Source organism: Mobula birostris, chromosome 11 (assembly GCF_030028105.1).
Source record: "Mobula birostris isolate sMobBir1 chromosome 11, sMobBir1.hap1, whole genome shotgun sequence".
Taxonomy (NCBI): Eukaryota; Metazoa; Chordata; class Chondrichthyes; order Myliobatiformes; family Myliobatidae; genus Mobula; species Mobula birostris.
This window is the reverse complement of record NC_092380.1, coordinates 10,734,767-10,748,617: the sequence shown is the minus strand read 5'-3', so window position 1 is coordinate 10,748,617 and position 13,851 is coordinate 10,734,767.

The following is a 13,851-nucleotide window of genomic DNA, read 5'->3' as shown; positions in this document are numbered from 1 at the left end:
CAGTACCGTGCCGTGACGTGTTGAGTTAGAAAATAAAATGTAAATTTGTAATTGTATCTTGCTTTATTGCTCTCCAAGGAAATATGCTATTTAATATGCAGCCATTGTGGCCATGTTATTTTTAGGGTGTTTTCTGGAACTAGGGCATAGAGCAAATATTAATCTCAACTGCAACCAACCTTCAGATCTGAACGTGGGTTTGTATATTAAATTTTAAATGCAGCTCGGAACAGGAAACATCCAGTTGACTTGAGATGTCTGCATTTGCATGAATGCAATCAACACCCCATCGCACGTACGCAGAGACCACAGTAATTAACACTCGTTTTAGGTGCGTTGGTAGGAAGGTAACAAACACTTTATTGATCCCAAGGGGGAAATTCTTTCATTCCTGATCCATTCAAAAAAAATTACACGCAACTCAAAAAGAAGTATTATGAGGGCATTGTAATTATAGAAATTGCCCTGTTACCATTGTTCTTTAAAATATAAAAATGTGTTGTAATGTTGGGTCAGGGAGTCTCTCTCTCATGCCTCCAAAGGTTACCAGCATGTGTGTGCCCCACCTAAAGACTTTTATAGTTACCAGCTGCATCTCTCCAGTGGTTTTGTTCACCATCACAACCCTATGTTGGCACTGGAATGTGGGGCGATGGTTGCAGGCTGTCTCCAGCACATCATTAGCTTGTGTAAGCTGTTATCGCAAATGACACATTTCACTAAATGTTTCAATGTACTTGCTAAATAAAGGAATCTAAAGAAGAGTTAATTGCTTTCAACCATTCAGTTCTGGAACCAAACTGGGAACAACCCCCAGCACTACCCGAGCAGTGCTGTAGTGTATAACACTGGTGTACAGTGAGCAGTGTACTGTGTGGTTTGCTCCTCTGGCATTCTTTCTTGTAATTAATTATGTGTAACTTACGGGTTGGTCCTCTGATGCTGCTGGCTGCTGCAAGTTTTTCATTGCACCTGCATATAACAATAAACTCCACTGCCCCTGCGCTGTCCTATTCGAGAGAGTCTAATTATAAACCAGAGAAAATCTGCGGATGCTGGAAATCCAGGCAACACAGACAAAAAGCTGGAGGAACTCAGCAGGCCAGGAAAAGAGTACAGTCAACGTTTCGGGTCCTGCTGAAGGGTCTCGGCGCGAAACGTCGACTGTTTACTCTTTTCCATAGATGCAGCCTGGCCTGCTGAGTTCCTCCAGCATGTTGTGCGTGTTGCTAAGAGTCTCCACTCTTTGTACCCTGACTTACAATCTCAAACGTACACTCAGCGGCCACTTTGCGGGGTGGAGAAGTGGAAACCAGTGTGTGGTCTGCTGCGGTAGCCCGTCCACATCAAAGTTCGATGTGTGGTCAGAGATGTTCGGCTGCACGCCACTATCGTAATGCACGGTTGAGTTACTGTTGCCCTCCTGTCAGCTTGAAGCAGTCTGGCCGTTCTCCTCTGACCCCTCTCATTACAAGGTGTTTTCACTCACAGGATTCTTTCCCCCCACCATTCTCTGTAAATTCTAATGCAGGGGTTCCCAACCTTTTTTTATGCGATGGGCCAATCCCATCAAGCAAGAGCTCCAGGACCCCAAGATGGGAACCCCTGATGTGCGTGCAAATCCCAGGAGACCAGTGGTTTCTCACTCAAACCACCCTGTCTGGCGCCAACAAGAGTTCCGCAAAGTCACTGATCACGTTTCTTTCCCATTCTGAAACTCTTGACCATGCCCGCGTGCTTTTATATATTGAGGTGACTGGTTGATTAGATACTCGCATTAATGAGCAGGTGTAGATGTCTACCTAACAAAGTGGCCACTGAGTATTTAGTTCGCTGGTTAATGAACTCACCGACTCCTCTACCCCTCTCCTTTCCCACTGCTTGCTCATGAAATTTCTTTGCTCCTGAATTAAACGTGGAACATGGAGGCCACAGTCAAGTCAGTGAAATCTCAGTCAACCCCTACACTGGGCCCCAAAAGTCCAGAACTGTGTCGGCTGCTTCTGACATCTAAAGTTTCTCCAGGTAACTGTGGTGTCGTTTCCCACACTTCCAGTTTCAACTTCAAACCTTCGTGCCTTTAGACAAGAACCTCTCACACCTTTCTTTAGGAATGTGACATTTATTTATTTTGTACTTCCAAAGCGCGACACAAGTGCCAAGTGCTGCCTATGTTAATGCAAAGATTTTTTAAAAAAACAGCAAGAACAGCAAACACATTATTGACAGACATTTCCCGATTGTTAATCGTCCTTACAAAAAAAAGTACTTACAAAACAAATATTGGGGAAAGGGGGAAGGGGGAGGGGTGGGGAAAATCGTCTGTTCAGAGGTGATTTTTCATTGGGTGGACGGGATCCAGAAACGGGACAGATGAGAGATTATTTTCAGTATAACTCTCGCACACAGACTAATCCTATACTGTCCACAGTTTTACAGGTAACAGTCACCAAACACACCCTTTACAGAGTTCATCTCAAGACTCTGGGGCAGTATTAGCAAGCCGGTCTTAACTAGTGCAAGCAACTGCAATACCCCCAGCACACAGTCGTGGGAGGGGCTGGGTGGGTGGGTGGGTGGGGAGGGGAGGTCCCCAGATAGCACTGGAGTCACAAGTGTTGCGACTCACCATCACCACAAACGCAGCCTCCTTCCAAAATTCACTTCCCCTCCCCTTCCAATCCCGTCGGCAGCAACCTTGGCTCGAGTCAGGCAAGAGAACCACACACACATCGACACTAACTCCAGAGAACGGGAATTCCCCTCTCCTTGGGAATAAGTCGATGGATAACCGTATTGCTAAAAATGGTTGCCTGTGTAACACTTTCAAGACATCAAAGGCCGTGCCTCCATCACCAGACAACACCCCCCACCGCCGGTTCCACGTCCTTCGCTGCATCTCTGTCGGCCGTGCGGAACAGCCACGTCACTGACCTACCATGAGGTACACCGCGGTCATCGCTTGACACTTCCTCTGGTACATCACGGGAAGGGAAGGTTGGGATTGTCATCATAACACCCCCACACACTTAATTTAACCCACTGTTACATTATACTTCCGTCCCACTACCAGGGGTTCCCAACCCCGGGTCCATGGATTCCTTTGGTTAACGGTAGAGCGCCATGCTGTAAAAACAAAGTTGGGAAACTCCTGCCTGCCCATTTTCACAACCCCCCACCTCCAGAGGATCCCTCCCCCACCTCATTCCCCCCCCCCCTTTAATGTTGGGTGGGAAGGAAAAACCAATTAAAAATGGGAGGGGGATGAAAGAAAAACATCAATTCCAAGGGTGGGGGGAGGAAAACGATAACGGTGGCCGCTCCCAAAGGAAGTCATTACTATACAAGGTCACATCAACGGCAAAGTAATAAAAGCTTATTACCGAAACATTTGCCTGTCTATTTGGAGCTCTCCATCGCTTCCTTCACCAGTGTATCCTCCCCCCCCCCCCGACTTCTCCCAACACTCCCCACACTATAGCGGGGGAATCCCAACTTCTAATCAAATCCCCCAACATTCAGCATCAAGTTGAAGGCTTGGAGTCAAGCCGAGGTTGGTCCCATGGCGACATCACCCTGCGTAACCCTCGCCACCCCCTGCCCCGCCCCACCCGTTTTCCCCAATCCCGAAAGATCGCTTGGCCATTCACAACACCAAGCGCCAACAGACACACTCGCCCTGGCCCACCACGATCAGAGGGCACCCACACTGAAGTTCCACTGAATCCTCAACCCCAGCAAGGTGGGCGGGGGGGGGGGGTGGAAAATTCTACGGTACGATTAACAGAAGGCTTCCAGGAATCTCCATGTCACATCTAGTCCCCTTCAAGTGGTTCTATTGCCAGCAGATCCCAACAGGCCAAAAAGGCTCTTAAATAGAGTAACCACAGTGGGGTTTCTTTTGTCCACCTCAACCATGACCACAATTTAAAGACTCAATAGTCAGGGAGGTAACCTTCCTTAGACAGACACCAGCAGTGACCAATAGGCTACACACAAGATTCTGGAGCAGGTCTCGAACCTACAACCTTCCGACTCAAGAGGACAAAAGGTGTCAGCCCTCAGCCAAAGCTCACACTCCTAAAGTACAAGCCAATCTTTTTGTTCTGTATTTAGAGATACAGGTAACAAGCCCTTCCGGCCCAACCATTCCACACGACCCAACTACACCCACGTGGACAACCAACCGGTACGTCTTTGGACTGTGGGAGGAAACCAGAGCACTCGGAGGAAACCCACGCGGTCGCGGGAAGCACGTACAAACTCCCTACGAGGCAGCGGCAGAAACCGAACCCAGGTCACTGGCACCGTAATGGCGTGACGGTAACTGCCCCCCTACGGTGCTGTCCCCTAGACGGAGTCAACGGGGAAGAGCTACCGCAATCATCCAGCGAGGGTGATGGATAACCACACTGAGCAACAGGCCGGGGGACAAGTCCCACGGGTTTGATTGCTTAATTGATTAAAACCGAGAGCTATGCCATCCAACCCTCGTCCCAGTCCAACAGCTCACGAGGGCTAAAAAGAAATGCTCAGCCGGCCGGGCAGCCTCTGTGGAGACTTAGTGTTTCAGGTTTTGAAACAATAATTGCTTCCCTCTTCACACATGCTGTGTGACCCTCCAAGTGTTCCAGGTAACTTCCTTTCATTTCCAGCACCCACAAGTTCTGTTTTGGAGGGTTTTATTTCTGCCCAGATTCTCATCCGTGTGTAATTATTTATTGAGAGGTGCGGTGCGTACAAGGCCCTCCTGGCCCAACAAGCCGCAGCACCCAGCACCCCAGCTATTCAACACTAGCCCAATCACGTCTGTCTGTAACTTGGGAGCTGCTCACCGGGGCCAGACACCGTTCCATGTCACCGTGAGACATCAAGCAGACATCGCCTATTTCCACAAACGCCAGAAAATCTGCAGATGCTGGAAACCCAAAGCAACGCGCACAGAATGCTGGAGGGACTCAGTAGCATCTATGGAAAAGAGTAAACAGTTGGCGTTTCGGGATTCATGATGAGCATAACCTTCAGTCTTGATGAAATCAAGAAAACGTCCGAGCTGCAGCCACTATTTTAGTATAGGCTTCTCATGGCCACCCTACAGATAGCGTAGCTGTCCGTAGGGTTTTCATGACAAGATACAGAAGTAAATACTGCTGCTGCCCAAGTTGGGACCTGGCCGGATTCGAACTCAGAACCCTCTGCCTCGAAGTCCAGTGCTGATGCCACTACACCACTGGCTGGCCCACAGGTGCAGTGCATGTGGGAGTAATAATCAGATCTACTGCTTATAGGTCTGGGGGCACCAGGAGCCTGAGATTTTCAGAAAAATGTAATGGATTTTTTTTTTAACGTCTGCCCTTTTGGGCAGACGGGGCCTCAGTTTAACGTCTCTCCCCCCCCCCCCCCCTTAAGAAGACGGTGCCTCTGACAACGCAGCACTCCCTCAGCACAATAGAGGGTCAGCCTATAATTCCTTACTGAAGTCTCTGGAGCGAGACTCAACAGCAAGAGAATCGCCCACTATACATCAGGACAGATCAAGAGACGTGGGCAACATGCAGGGGAAGAAAGAAATTACGTCATTTCAACAGAAGCAGCGATTTAAATACATAACTAAAGGTGTGGTTAATATAAAAATCTATACAAACTGCTTAAAGCACAAAGCTTTTCCAGGTATTGGACTGTAATATATGAAATCACCTGAAAATATAGTGCAGGTTACTTTGGTTGATTTAATCAAAGTGCTTCCATTTACAACAGAGCCTCCAGGGTAAGCCTGGCTGTTGGCACCTTGTCTGGCCAGTAGAGGGCAGAGTGGAGCACCCGGCCAAGGGCCCAGAGAGTGTGACCAAAGGGGAATGAGAGGGAGTCGAGGGGACTTGTTCCCGAGGTACGCATACATGGAAAATGTTGTCAATCAACACATGGGAATACTCGGCGCCTCTTGCATTCAGGGAGGAGCCAAGAAACGGCTGCCTGGGACACGGCACATCTCCCCTGAGTCAGGGTCTGTTCCAGCATCACTCCCCTGATCCTTTCAGTATCTGGAAATCTATGGACCGTTACTCCAAATGCAATTTTCAAACCTCCACATCCCTCTGGTAAGAATTCCTAAGATTAACCACCCTCACAGTAAAGTCAGGTCTTATCCCAGTCCTAAATAGACCTCAGCTTATCTTGACACTAGTTCCCAGCCCGGAGACAGAGAACTTACTGCGGCCTGAGCCAAACCACAACTCAGGGCTCTGTCACTACCCCACCTTACCAGCTGAAGGGCTGAGGTGTCAAGCAGCCCACGCTTGACGCACTAGGTGGAATTTGACCGAGCATCAACCAGCCCCCACTCAGGACCCCGACCTCCCAAAGCCTCAGGGCCACCTTGAACCCCTGAGGGGTGGCCAATTTGTGGGACTTGTTGCCACAGGGAGCGATGGAGGCCAAGTCAGTGAGTGTACTTAAGGCAGAGACTGACTGGTAAACAGGTTAAAGCAGGAGGAATAGGGTTTTTTAAAAAAAAAATTAGCCGTGATCGAACAGTGGAGCAGACTCGATGGCCAAACGGCCGAATTCTGCTCCTGCATCTTCTGGTGAGAACTGTCGCCACCTTCCCGTAAACGCAGGCCCCATAAACCCTGGGGCGGGATTAGCTGCCAGGCACACAGAGTTAACAGAGGCACAGCTACTTGGCATCTCAACCCTGCTTCAAGTGCAGAGTCCCTGAATGGGATATATCGGGGACACTGGACCAAAATGGCTTCTCTCCCCACCTAAGGCCCATCACCAAGGTGTTCCACTCAGGATGGATACATACATACATACATACATACACACACACACCACCCCCCCCCCGCCAAATTAATGCTTAAGTGCTTAAAAGTAGTTCACACGAGGACAGGGTCCAGAGGAAAACACAAACGCAACCTCTCCATTAATAGTAGCTTAGTAGCTCCACACAACTAGTCACTTGTGTTAGTGTTACAGCCCTTTTGTGAGCATACCACAAACCTTTTTTTTAAATATACTGTAGTGTCCAGATACTGGGGTGAGCTCCTCTCCTTGCATTAACCGTGGGATGGGTTTTGTTCTTCTCCACCTCGGCCACGACCACAATTTAAAGACTGAATAGTCAGGGAGGTAACCTTCCTTAGATAGACACCAGCACTGACCAATAGGCTACAGTCAAGATTCTGGGGGGGGGGGGGGGGTCTTGAACCTACAACCTTCTGACTCAAGAGGAAAAGGTGTCAGCCCTCAGCCAAAGCTCACACTCCTAAAGTACAAGCCGATCTTTTTGTTCGGTATTTAGCGATACAGGTAACAAGCCCTTCCGGCCCAACTACACCCACGTGGACAACCAACCTACTAACCTGTGCATCTCTGAAAACTGGGAGGAAACTGGAGCACCCGGAGGAAACCCGAGTGGTCAAGGGGAGAACGTACAAACTACTTACAGACAGCAGCGGGAACTGGCGCTGTAACAGCTACACTACAGGGCCACTCCTTAAACCGAATCAATGGGATAGAGTTAATGCCATCAGCGAGGGTCTTGGATAACCACACTGAAAATAGAACAGCTCCATTTATTTCCTGATGTTATTAGTGTTTCCCAAAGGAACACAGAGATGTAGCTAAAGCTCTGTACACTCAACCTTCAACAATGCATTAATTCCTCCCCCCCCCTCCAAACAAAAAAAATTCTGGCTCCAAAACACAGCCCCAAACTGCTCTGATTTTCTCACCACTGAAAGGGTAACATTATCACCAGGAGAAACCACTTCCGGTGGACAAGCACACACAGAAATGGCCCTGTACCACTTGCCAGAAACTCAGAGCACAGCCCCACTCATGAACCCACCACTGACTCTTGGCTTCCACCTAATTCACCGCCTTCTTCCTCCCAAGCACGGTCACACCAGGTCTTGAATCAGTCACGCCAACGAGGACGTCGGTTTCAGGGGCCCAATGGGCTTCCGCCATTCAAATTCCTTAAAGAACCACCGGCCACAGGCTCCCCTTTGAGCTGCATACCTCCCGGCCCTGGGCGCTCGGGAGCTTCCTGCACTGGAAATCTTCAGGGATATTTTCACCAAACAGGAGGCAGAGTTCAAAGCAGCAACTCACCATCTCCTACTCAAGGACAAATAAGTACTGGCCATGGTCAATAATGCCCCATCTCACCAAGGTGCAGCCCTTCAGAATTCACCATCACGACGTTCCAAGAGTGTTACGGCCACAGAAGTACTATGAAGGACACTTAAATGATGCTTAGATAGGAAAAATGGAGGGCTATGCGAGAGGGAAGGGTTAGATTGATTTTGGAGTGTAGGTCAAAGGGCTAGCACAACATTGCGGGCCGAAGGTTCTGGCCTGGAGAGGCGTGAGATCTTGGGAGTGATGGCATCTCGAGTTTGGCTCCTTGTAGGGTCACTGATGGTACAATCAAGGGAAGAGGCTCCAGATGTAGAATGATCGAACGGTAGAGCTGGTGGAAGCAGATGTCCCACGGCAATGGCAATGAAGGTGGAGGAAGGCTGCCGCAGTGAAGGGAGATCAGTCGTCTTCTACTCTGTGCCAGTGGACCCCGACCCGTCAGACTCCCTCTGCATGGCCTCCCCACGTTAAACAACGCCCCGCACAGGCGTGCTCCACAAAGGGAATCCCAGTTCGGCCGCTACGGCCACTAGACAACAACCCCTTAGGAGGACATCACACTGGAGTGACCGCACTATGACTAGTGCAACGTACTTTTCTCAGTTCTACATTCTAACTGTGGGCAATACGGCAGCCCGTTTGCACCCAGCAAGCTCCGACAGACAGGAAAGTGATAATGACAATTTTTAAAAAAACAGCACCTTCTTCAAAATAGTGCTGTGGGATGTTTTGTGGGAAGAGCCGCTTCAGAAAGAGGTCACCGTTAACTCTGTCAGTGCTGCACACCGGGCAGCCCCAGGGCAAGGTGAAGCCTTGGAGCACAATCTTCAGCTGAAGATCGCCAGTGCTGGGGCGAGTCCAAGATCCGTGACAACTCAAGTGCAGCTTACGCAAGGGGTCAGTGACGGAAGTTCACACAAAGGTTCCACCTTCCCAAAAAGTGGGAAGTGGAGAAGGGAGATGATGGGACAAGAGAGGCTTAGCTTCATTGATTCTTATTCACCAACCGCCTGCTTACTAACACCATCGCCTGACAGCCTCATCATGGTGTTGGTCCGAACACGGGCACACTGCAGAAACGCAGGTACGGAACCCTGAAGCGGGCGAAGTTCGGCCATCGCCGGAAAAGAGAACGCTGACTGACGCACCGAGCCCGATTAAAGCGCCGAGGCCCGAGAGCAGGTAACAAACTGTTCAGTCCCAGCGTTCCAGGCCAGGCCAGACCCGTCCCGCCCCATCAGCACGCGCTTGACCCGACTCTCTTTCTCGTCGTTACTCCATTGAGCAAGAGGTGCAGGAGTCTTGGTTCAGGACCAGTAGCTGCTCTACATCCAGAACTTTGAAATTCCAGAGAGAAAGGATTGCCTTGACATCATAGGAGCACGTGACTGAATACTGCGTCGAAGGAAGGCAGGGAGGGTTGTAGACAAGAGGCTCCGAGGCGGTAGGAGTCACAGAGGATATTAATTCACAAAGCTCCTCAAGGCAGGATCCATCCCACACCAAACTATCTCCATTCACTTCCCCAACGACCCTGCTTCCACTGTAAGCAGGATGGCCACCGGTGATCACACTCTGCTTAATTCCCTTCACAGACTCCTCAGCAAAAACGAAGCAGCCCACGCCCGCACGCGGCAAGGCCAGGACTTCGCGCAGGGGTAGGGTCGGTGAGCCGCGCGCACTAACATTCACGCTCTGAATGTGCCAAGCCAAGGACCGTCGCCGAACAAGTGAGTCTGCCTTCCGATGCCATTGCCATCACGGAGTTTACCCACCGCCGATACTCCCGGGAGTTACCAGCGACCCAGAAACTCAATTCCACCAGACACAAGTAGACTGCGGCGAAGAGAACCGGTTCGAGGCCAGCCGACCCACTTCCTGTCAATTCGAACCCCTCCGCCATCTGCACATACACCGGAGCGAAGGAACGCTGCCCACTCGCCTGGACAAACACAGTTCCAAACGTCAAGGGAACCAACACCACCCGGGTCAAAGTAGCCTGCTTGACTAGGCCCCATGCACTACGCTAAACACTCCCTCCATCCCTCCACCACTCAACACACTATCTTTGAAACGCATACCTCCTACCACTGGGGCCACTGAGAAGCTTGCCAAGGTGGACACCATCGCCTGCAGGCTTCCCGACCCTCCATTTTGGAAATACATCACCGTTCTTCCATCACTTCTCCAAGAGGACCACAACCTTGTCGTAGGGTTTGGAGGCTTGGTGTGCCTCAAAGACCTGGAGAACTATACTGGCTGGAGTCAGGGCCTTGTGGTTTGACTTCTGGTAGGGTCAGCCATGCCAAACAGGTCAAACAGTAGAGGCCAGACTAAGAGTGGTCCAGCACAGGACTAATAACCCTGACTGGTCAAAACGAAATGTTACAGACAGGGCGATGGAAAATCCTGTATCTGCGTGCGATGGTATCCCTGAGGCTCCGCCCGGGATTTGCACAGGCGACAGCAGTAAAACCCTTAAGAGGAAGCCACTGGCACGACGAAGGACCAAAGACAACTTGGTGCCGTACCGCAGAGGCAGAAACGAGGACTCCGAACCGCACCTGAGGCACAGCAGAGAAGACGGCCAAAGACAGGCCAAGGTGGAGGACGGACATTGCTGCCCTGAGCACCAGCAGCGTACGAGGCATGGGATGAACCCTCTGTCATTAACCCCTGCAGCTCTCCAATGACTGTCAGAGTACTGAACTGTACCGGATCAATTACAAGAAGGTAGCAAGTGCGCATTCAACCGACTGATCAATCGACTGGGCCTCCTACGCACGGGAGATACTCTTTTCATTTGCATGGACTTTCAAGGGCGCACATTTTATTTTTTGGCCTCTGTGGGCTCTGAGGGTCCTCACGCGAGTTACCCAGCAGGCACCGCAGCTAATAGGACTCAGTAAAAAACATTTAAACCTACAACTCTGCTGTGGACCTTGCTCTGTGCATAAATAACAAATACCTACACTAGGAAGACAGCAGCTCCCCTTGCTCTCTCAAAACCGGGCACCTCCCTTGATAATTACAAGCTCAGCACCCTCCATCTCACAGACGGGTTAGATATATACAGGCAGGAAGATAGCTCTGCTACATAATCACATCTTTGTAAAATGCAATTATTATAGACAAGGAACTGCCCAAATGGAACATTATTAGTCAAAGAGTCAGATTGTTCTTTGAACAAATGATTATACATATAACTAGATAGTATTTACAACCAGCTATTAGATAGACAGGAAATCTCTGCTGCTCTTTATAATAATTAATATTGCGGATTCTGCCCGACAGCATGTTTAATTAGTGTTTACATACGGAGTTTTGTTACACCCGGAATTCCTACTTTTCTGACAGCTCCCTGCTTCCAGTCGAATCCAGTCAGCGACACGCGCGGAGGCCGCCAGTCTTCCGATTCCGTTCCGACAGGCTGCGTCCAGCAGCGGCGTCGGGGCTCGCTCCAAACCCGACGACACCCGAGACGGAGAACCGAAGCAACGCGCCACAGACAACACTCCGCCTTCCGAACTGCTCAACACAGAAAAAAAAAAGGTTCTTGGTGCTGAGAGTCGCCCTAGACACACACACACGCACACGCAAACAGGAGCAGAAACAAAACTTAACTCTCTCTCACCAAACACGTCACGATATATACATATATAATTATTTTAAAATCTGTTGCAAAAATTAACTATTCACACCAACAACTCACTAAAAAAAAATGCTGTCGCATCCAACTGCATCTCTTCAAATTTCAGACTGAAAAAACTTGATCTACCAGTCATATTTACCAATCTTACACCAATACACTTCCAGGGTAGGGAAAGGAGGGGAATGTCATGATTAGGAGTGGGCCCAACCCACTGGAAGGATTCCATTATCACAACAGCAACAGCGTGATTGCTCCCGTACCTGAACTCGACCAGAAACTAGAGTCTTCGAACAGCAAGTGCGTTTCACCTCAAGGAGAAAGATGGGGCAAAAGTTAGACTCCACTGATCCATCCCTTGTATAACACTAATCCTCAAAGAAAAATGAATTATTTAATGCAGGAAATAGTGACGATACTCAGCAAGGCGGGCAGCATCCGTGCAGAGAGGACACAAGAGCCAACACTGCGGTACAGATGAGAGGCCATCGCCCCGGAACATTACCGCTTCCCAGCCTCGCCTGCTGAGTACCGCCACCATTTGCGTTATCACGTTGCGTGTGCCCTATTTTCACACTCCCCCCCCCCCCCCAAACTCCGCTCCAATGCAGTGACAGTTTTTACGTCAATGCTTCAGCATGGCAGGAAGCAGCAAGGGACCCAGTCACACGAACACACACGTACACTCGCTCACACGGGGGATACTCGAGGACCAGGCTAGCCAAAACTATCTCAAACGTCAGCAAACAATTGCCCTCCAATCTTCAAAGAGTATTATCACTTCTCTCACAGATCAACCAATCCAAAGAGACCTTAGAGAGAATCCAAAGCCCAATGTAGCACTCCAATCCCAGGTAAAGAGCACAGAGTCCAATCAGGCACCCCGAGACATATTAATCCAGCAAGTCCCCTGCCCGCATTTAAAAATTTAATCTTCATCACAGAAAGCTACACTCAGTGGCCATTTTATTAGGTACACCGGCTCGTTAATGCAAATATCTAATCAGCCAATCGTGTGGCAGCAGCTCAATGCATAAAAGCATACAGACATGGTCAAGAGGTTCAGTTGTTGTTCAGGTCAAACATCAGAATGGGGGAAGAAATGGTACGCTGGCGCCAGACAGGGAGGTTTGAGGAGATCAGGAACTGCTGATCCCCTGGGATTTTCACATACACAACAGTCTCTAGTTTATAGAGAATGGTGCGAAAAACAAAATTAATCGCCCAGGCTGGTTCAAGCTGACAGGAGCTCAAATAACCACACGTTACAACAGAAGAGCGTCCCTGAACGCATAATATGCCAGGCCTTGAAGGGGGTGGGCTACGGCAGCATGTGTTTGCGTGCCTACTGAGTGTGCCTAGGAAAGTGGCCTCTAAGTGTAGGTTTTCCACTCACATCCCAAGCAATCAGACTCGGCACAGAGCTGAGAGAACGGAGGAACGGACATCCTGATAATTCCTTCTCCAAGCTTCTCCAAGCCATCCGTAACATCCCAGGTCAACTTCTGAATCATACATCCACCACCCCCTCCCCCACAGTACCTGCGCCAGCCAGTTAAACGTACCATCTAATACATCTCAAAATTTGTCACTGATCATAGTACCTTCCAAATTCAAAGGACCAACAATTCCATACCACGACCAACAGCTCCCACTACCCTTAGTAGCCAGCACCCCTCCGGGATATGAGATGGTTCCACTTGCAGACCATCCTCATGGTCTTGCAGGCAGGGACAGATGGGAAAATAAGCCAAATTCGTGGAGCAGACTTGATGGGCTGAATGGCCTCATTCTGCCCCTTTGTCTTCTGGTCTAAAATAAACTGCTGGGGGAGCTCAGCAGCTCGAGCAGCATCCGGGGGTGGGGGCGGGGGGGGAAGGAATGGTTCTTGCCTCGGGTCGAGACACTCAATTTGAAACAGCGACAATTCCACTCCCCTCTCCACGCCGGCTGCCTGGCCTGCTGAGATTCCCTTCCACGGTGTGTGTTCATCGCCCCAGAGTCCACCATCTGCAGCCCTTCGTCTCCCAGGAAGCTCCTCGGACTGTCCCCGG